The sequence below is a fragment of the Oryctolagus cuniculus genome, chromosome X (genome assembly GCF_051225735.1).
Source record: "Oryctolagus cuniculus isolate XC-2025 breed Fujian yellow rabbit chromosome X, ASM5122573v1, whole genome shotgun sequence".
In the NCBI taxonomy this organism is placed as follows: domain Eukaryota; kingdom Metazoa; phylum Chordata; class Mammalia; order Lagomorpha; family Leporidae; genus Oryctolagus; species Oryctolagus cuniculus.
In genome coordinates this window covers 54,005,512-54,013,081 of record NC_142888.1, presented here as the reverse complement: position 1 = coordinate 54,013,081, position 7,570 = coordinate 54,005,512, and the positions used below count along the sequence as shown (strand labels likewise).

The window sequence follows — 7,570 nt, the reverse complement described above, 5'->3', positions numbered from 1 at the left end:
CCCAGAACTCCATCCAGGTCACCCATGTGGATGGGAAGGGTCCAAGCACTTAAGCCATCATCTGCTGCCTCCCAGGATGCACTAGAAGGGGGCTAGATCAGAAGGGGAAGAGCTTGGACTTGAACTAGCACTTCAGTATGAGGTATGGGTGTCCAAAAGTGGTTTAAGCAGCAGCTTAAATGTCCACCCCTGTAACCAACTTTTAAACTTTATTTTATATCTATGGTTGAAAGGGCATTGAAAAGTTAATATACCCATGTAACTGCCTCATTTGGCAGTCAATATCTTTCTATCCCCAAGCCCCCAGCCTCAAGAAGCCACTAATCTATTTTCTGTCACTATCAGTTAGCCTTGTCTTTCCAGAACTTTCAGTAAGTGAAATTGTATTGTACATACTATTTTATATCGTCCTTCTTTCAGCATACAGTTCTTACAATTCATCCATATTGTATGTGTCAGTATACATGCCCTTTTTTTAATATTTATTGACTTATTTGAAAGACAGAGTTACAAAGAGGCAGAGGGAGAGAGAGAGAGAGAGAGAGAGAGGTCTTCCATCTATTGGTTCACTCCCCAAAAGTCCCAATGGCTGGAGCTGGGTGGATCTGAAGCCAGGAGCCAGGAGCTTCTTCCAGGTCTCCCACAGGGGTGCAGGGGCCCAAGGACTTGGACCATCTTCCACTGCTTTCCCAGGCCATAGAAGAGAGCTGGATCAGAAAAGGACCAGCCAGGACTTGAACCCGTGCCCATATGGGATGCCAGCACCAGCCCCTATACATGCCCTTTTTTTAAGATTTATTTATTTATTTATTTGAAAGGCATAGATAGAGATAGAGAAACCTTCCATCTGCTGGTTCACTCCCCAGATGGCTGCAACGGCCAGAGCTGGGCCCATCTGAAGCCAGGAGTTTCTTCCAGGTCTCCCATGTGGGTGCAGGGGCCCAAGTACTTGGGCCATCTTCCACTGCTTTCCCAGGCCATCCAGAGAGCTGGATCAGAAGTGGAATAGCCAGGTCTCAAACCAGCACCCATATGGGATGCCGGAGCTGCAGACAAAGGCTTAGCCCACTACACCTCAGTGCCGGCCCTTATACATGCCTTTTTAAAACAACTTTATTGGCATGTTATTTACATGTCATGAAATAACCTGTGGTATAGACATTTAGTAGAATTCCATACAGCAATAGAAAGAAATTAATTGGAAGGATAGGGGATTTTCTGAGTTCCCCACTCCACCATTCTGAAAGTCTATCTCCAGTTCACTCCCTTACTCACGCACTGCTGCATGTATCAGTGTTATGTGTATATGGTGTGAGGTAAAGGTCATAGCTTATTTTTTTCCATGCAGATATCCAGTCTGATTGAAAAGAATAGCAGTTATTCATTCACTTGTCTTTGTACCCTTGTCAAAAGTCAATTGAGAAGGGCCAGCATTTGACTTAGAAATTAAAGTGCTGGTTAAGATGTCCATATCCCACATTGGAATGCCTGCATTCAATTCTTGGCTCTGGCTCCTGACTCCAGCTTCCTGCTAATGCAGACCCTGGAAGGCAGTGATGATGGTTCAAGTAATTGGGTTCCTGCCACCCACATGGGAGACCTGGATTGTGCTGGTGCTCCAGCATTGGCACCAGCACAGCCCCAGCCATTATTTGTATTGGGGAGTGAACAAGTAGAAGAGTTTCTCTCTCTCTCTCTCTCTCTCTCTCTCTCCCTCTCTCTTTCTCTCTCATCGAGACAAAATATTTGCAATTCACACATCTAACAAAAGACTTATGGGCCGGTATCATGGCATAGTGAGTTAAACCACTGCTTGTGATGCTGGCATCTCATGTTATAGTTTGGTTTGAATCCTGGCTGCCCTGTTTCTGATGCAGCTGCCTGCCAATGTGACTGGGAAGACAACTGAAGATGGGCCAAGTCCTTGGGCCCCTGCCATCCACTTGGGAGATCCAGATGAAACTCCTGGCTCCAGGCTTGGGCCTGGACCAGCCCTGGATGTTGTGGCCATTTGGGGAGTGAACCTGTGGATGGAATATTTCTTTCTCTCTGTCTGTCCTTCTCTCTTTGTCACTCTGCCTTTCAAATAAATAAAAAGTCCTTTAAAAAAATGCTGGTGGGCCACACAGCAGACTCATAGAATGACAAATGCCCTAAACAGCACTCTGACCTCAGAATCAGCCCTTAAGGCATTCAGGGGTCTGGTGCTGTGGTGCATTTGGGTTAATGCCCTGGCCTGAAGTGCCGGCATCCCATAAGGGCACCGGTTCGAGACCCAGCTTCTCCACTTCCAACCCAGCTCTCTGCTATGGCCTGGGAAAGCAGTAGAAGATGGCCCAAGTCCTGGGGCCCCTGCACCCATGTGGGAGACTTGGAAAAAGCTCCTGGCTCCTGGCTTCAGATCGGCACAGCTCTGGCTGTTGCGGCCAACTGGGGAGGGAACCAACAGATGGAAGACGTCTCTCTCTCTCTCTCTCTCTCTCTGCCTCTCCTCTCTCTGTGTAACTCTGACTTTCAAATAAATAAATAAATCTTTAAAAGAGAAAAGGAAAAAGAAAAAAGATCTGATGTCCAAATAGAGTACTGCCAACAAATAAGTGAACAGCTTAAAAAAAAAATTAAGGCATTCAGATCTGGCTAAAAAGCCCATGAGAGCATTTCAGGCATGGAAAGCCATGATACTGTGGCAAAAAATGACCTACATGAAAGATCTCTGTGAGTGAGATCCCGGTGGAAAGAACAGGCCATCAAAGAAGGAGGTACCTTTCTCTGAAGAGAGGAAAGAACTTCCACTTCGATTATGGCCTTCTCTAAATAATGTTGGAGTTTGTGGACTCAAGAAGCTTCCATAGCCTTGGCAGCTCATGACAAGAGCCTCGGGTGATCACTGACTCCATAAATAAGAGTGTCAAATGTTAAATCAACAACAGGAGTCCCTGTGCACTTACTCCCCATGTAGGATCTCTGTCCTTAATGTGTTGTATTATGAGAATTAACAGTAAAACTAGTCTTCAAAAAGTACTTTATACTTTGTGTGTCCATGTGGGTGCAAACTGTTGAAATCTTTACTTAGTATAGAGTTGATCTTCTGTATATAAAGATAATTAAAAATGAGTCTTAATGAAGAATGGGATAGGAGAGGGAGTAGAAGACGGGATGGTCTGGGTGTGGGAGGGTGGGTATGGGGGAAGAACCACTATAATCCAAAAGTTGTACTTATGAAATTTATATTTATTAAATAAAAGATTTCTATAAAAAATGCTGGTGAAGCTGCAGAGAAACTTGGCTCTCCTACATTGATGACAAGAATGTAAAATGGTACAGCCACTCTGGAAAACAGTGTGACATTTTGTCAAATGCTGAACAGAGAGATCATTTCTAGAAGAGAGGCATAAAATGCTCCATAGACCTTTTCCCCAGAGATAAACCATAACTGGTAAAAACTGTTTTTTAAAACAGCTATTTAAAGTCTTTGGAAACTGTCTCAAGGGCATAGAGCAAATACAGTGACATTTATTCAAGAAAGTCTACTAAATCTTAGTAAAAGCAGCAAGAGTCTCAAGCTCAACAATGGAAGCCCCACTCTGAGCAAGTACAGCAAAAAAGATGGGGCTTCTCCCTAGAAGGAGCAAGCCACTGGCCTTGTACATTCTCCTTGGCTCCATGTTACAGCAGCTCTGTTCCAACCAAGTGTGCTTGGAGGGATTTGGGACTCCCTTTCCCAGCCATCTGTAATTCATAGGATGAAAGCTCTAACCCAGGCATGGCAGCCAAAAATACTGGGCCTGGATCATGCTCACCCTATCTCAAAGGATAATCGCTACATTCCACAGGCAAGACACTCTGCTTGTAAAGAAGGTGTGGCTCTCAGAGAAACAGACCATCAGTCCCACACTCAGCTCTGCTGTTGCCCAGGAGGAGGGATGAGCTGGAATAACAGACATTTCTGACGCTCTCCCCATTGGAATTCCCTGTTTGGAACACAGAGAGAGGAAGTTCAAGCCAAGGTGGGCTCTCAAAACAGTGGAGATTTGGGGGGCAAGCAATCAAAAAGCAGCGAGTTGCTCCAGGAGGACAAGCTGATCTAATGGACAGTTTACCATGGAGCCAGAAAAATGAGCAAAGAAAAGCCCTCCTGAAGTCAAAACAAAACTCAAAAGCTGGCAACAAAAACTATCTCTGCCAAGGGGCCCAAACCTAACCAAATCACACTGAGCAATTTATACCACAGGGCATTGTTGATAAAAGTGGAGCAATTAGCCAGCAATTAGTGGTGCCTAACAGCTCTAAGTGCTACCCATAGAGACAGCTTAACAGAAAGATCAGGTAAAGAGACAAAGAGAGCCCCACAAAAACCTGTCTTCTTAAGGGTGATCGCACGCATTAAAGTCTGTACATGGCAGGGGGAGAGGAGGAACAGACCTCACTAAATGAAGTTATCCAAAAATAAAGAAATATAAAAAATAGTTTATCCATATCACTAAGAAAATAAACAACAAAAACAACAAACTGGATAAGGCTGGGTCAGTAACTAGAGTTGCTACAATGTATGATCTAAATGTATTATTATCTATCTAGATAATATATATCATAAATATAAATATATATGAATGCTCAGTACTTAAAAAATGAGATATGTAAAAAACACAGGAGGACTTCTCTGGGGCCAGCAACCACCTGACTGGGGCCAGGGGCCACAGGCTCTGCAGAAGATCATGGGCCCCGTGTCCAGCCAACAGTTTGTACGTGGGTGCACCAAGGTGGCAGAAAAGGTGGCCGAGCAGGTGCCAGAGTAAGTGGCCTGAGCGGCGAATGAGCTGCGGCTGCTATACCGGCCAGTATTTGTAAGTGGTTTAACCTGCTCTCAAGCTTGAACTTCGCTTCCTGTCAATGACTTCCCGCTCTTGGGTCACGCTCGACCCCTACACCTTTCATGGACGTCTTCGTGGACCAGAATAAGCTGCATATGGACGGCTTCCAGAGTCTGAAGGAGGGTAAAGTGCTGAAGTTCACCATCAAGAAGTCCGCCAAGAGCCTGGAATGCATCCATGTCACTGGGCCTGGTGTGGAGTTCTGTACTGGGAGTGAGAGATGGCCAAAGGGGCCAAACATGCAGAGACACAGATCTAAGGGAGACAGATGTCGCAACTGTGGTGGTCTAGACCAGCGTGCCAAGGAATACAAACTGCCACCCCAGCCCAAGAAGTGCTACCTCAGACAGAGCATCAACTATATGGTGGCCTTGGGCCCCAAAGACCCAGCATGCCACCAGATTCTGGGGAAAGGCAGCCCACTTCCGGGAAGATGAAGAAAGAAGAGATCCACAGCCCCACCCTGCTCCCTGAGGTCCAGAATGAGCCACAGTGGGTGGGGGCTGTTCTTTTGCTATCGGGGAGTTTCAAGAAGCAAGCATCAGCCACAGAATGGAGAAAGTGGGGACAGGGTGGGTTGGTGGGAGCTGGCACTGCCATGTAACTCAGGCTGGGGTTCACAACATCACCCCTTTTGCCCCCTTGTAGGGAGGAAGGAGTGAGGCAAAGGAATTCCAACCACGGTGTATCCAAATGCAAATAAGGGCTTTGGGGAGGACATCACCCTAAAACCTACATGCTTTATCTGAGGCCCCACATTCAAAATCTCCAGCTTTAGAAAATAGCCTGGATTGGGAAGTTGTTTTCCTTTCAAGGAAGTATATGGAATAATAATTCTTCCCTCACTGGGGTGAAAAGATCAGTTGTGGGATAAGATTACTGGACCCAACCCACAAGCCAGTAACATTCTGCCGGAGGGACTCTCTCAGGAGTTAAGGCAGGGTTTTGCACATCTTGTTTCCTCATAACGCAACTCTGAGATAGGGTGCTGGGAACTGTCCCAAGCAATGGGTTGTGATGATCAGCAAAAAGGGTGGTTGGGGAACAGCTGCAGACCTACTGCTCTTCAGCTCATTCCCACCCCATTCTGGGCCAATGCAGTTTTATTTATTTGTTCCCTTAGATAACTGCACCTTGGGTCCCACTTTCTCCAGGCTGCCAACTGCAATAACTGTGTGTGAACGATGTATCTGGTGCACTTTAACTTCATTTTCGTAGTATAAATATTCTGGTTTTGGGGGGAAAAACACAGGAAAGAAAAGCAGAAAACAGAAACTGTCAGTAGGAAGGCCTAGATGTCAACTGTAAGAGACAAAGATCTCAAAGCAGCTACAAAGAACTAATGGAACCTTCCATAATGAATTAAAGGATGGTATGATGACAGTATCTCAATAAAAAGAAAATATCAACAAAGGCATAGAAATTATTCTTAAAAATCAAAATGTTGAAGCTGTAAATCCACTGATTTACTCCCCAATTGGCCACAATGGCTAGAGCTGGGCCAATCCGAAGCCAGGAGCCAGGAGCTTCCTCCAGGTCTCCCACATGGGTGCAGGGGCCCAAGGACTTCTTCTGCTGCTTTCCCAGGCCATAGCAGAGAGCTGGGTCAGAAGTGGAGCTGCCAAGACTTGAACTGGAGCCCATATGGGATGCTGGCACTGCAAGCAGTGGCTTTACCCACTAGGCCGCAGCGCTGGCCTAAAATAAATCTTAAAATAAATAAATAAATGAAAATAAAAGCAAATAAAAATGTTTTAAAACTATCAACCAAGATCCGAAACACATATAAAGGATTCTGTACATGATCAAACGGATATATGCTAAAAATGTGAGATTGCTTTAGATATAAGATTCAATCACATGATGCTGTTATTAATAATGGACAAAACTCACAGGATCCTCTCAAGAAAAGTGGAAAAGCATCTGATAAAATCAAACAAGCTTTCATGGAGAAATATACTAAACTCATTAAGAATAGAAGCTCACTTCTTCAATATGGTGAAGAACATCTACAATAAGAACCACAGCTCCTTCATACTGAATGGTGAATGAATGAAAAACAGCCCTCTAAGGTCAGGAGCAAGACGACGATGTCTCCCTCACCACTTGTATGCACCATTGTACTGGAAGCTCCAGCCAAGGCAATTAGGCAAGAAAATGAAATAAAAGACACCCAGAATGAAGAGGTAGAATAAAAAGTGTATTTGAAGATGAAATAATCTTATAATTAGAAAATATCTTAAAATCTCCTCCAAAACTATTACAACTAATAACGAGTTTAGTGGGACAGATGTTTTAGTGCAGTGGGTGAAACTGTCACTTGGGATGCCAGCATCCCATATCAGAGTGCCAACTAGATTCTCAGCTCCTCAGTCCTGACCCAGCTTTCTGCTCATGTACCTGGGAAGGCAACCCGTGATGGCCCAAGTACTTGGGTGAGTGACTTGGATGGAGTTCCTGGATCCTGGCTTAAACCTGTCCCAGCCCGAGTTGTGGGGGAACTTGGGGGGTAAGCTAGCAGAAGAAATATCCCTCTCTCTCTCTGTCTCTGTCTCTCTTTGTCTCTGCCACTTTGCCTTTTAAATGAACAAAACCTAAAAATGAGTTTAGTAAAGTTGAAGAATACAAAGATGAATATACAAAAATCTATTGCACTGATCTAATCAATAAAATATGAAAATAAAATTAAGAAAATAATT

The 7,570-nt window shown here is 44.6% G+C and overlaps 1 pseudogene; it reads left to right on the top strand.

The window, feature by feature from the left end:
* Window positions 1–4,715: 4,715 nt before the first annotated feature.
* Window positions 4,716–6,923, top strand: LOC149119648 (protein lin-28 homolog A pseudogene; annotated as a pseudogene).
* Window positions 6,924–7,570: the final 647 nt, after the last annotated feature.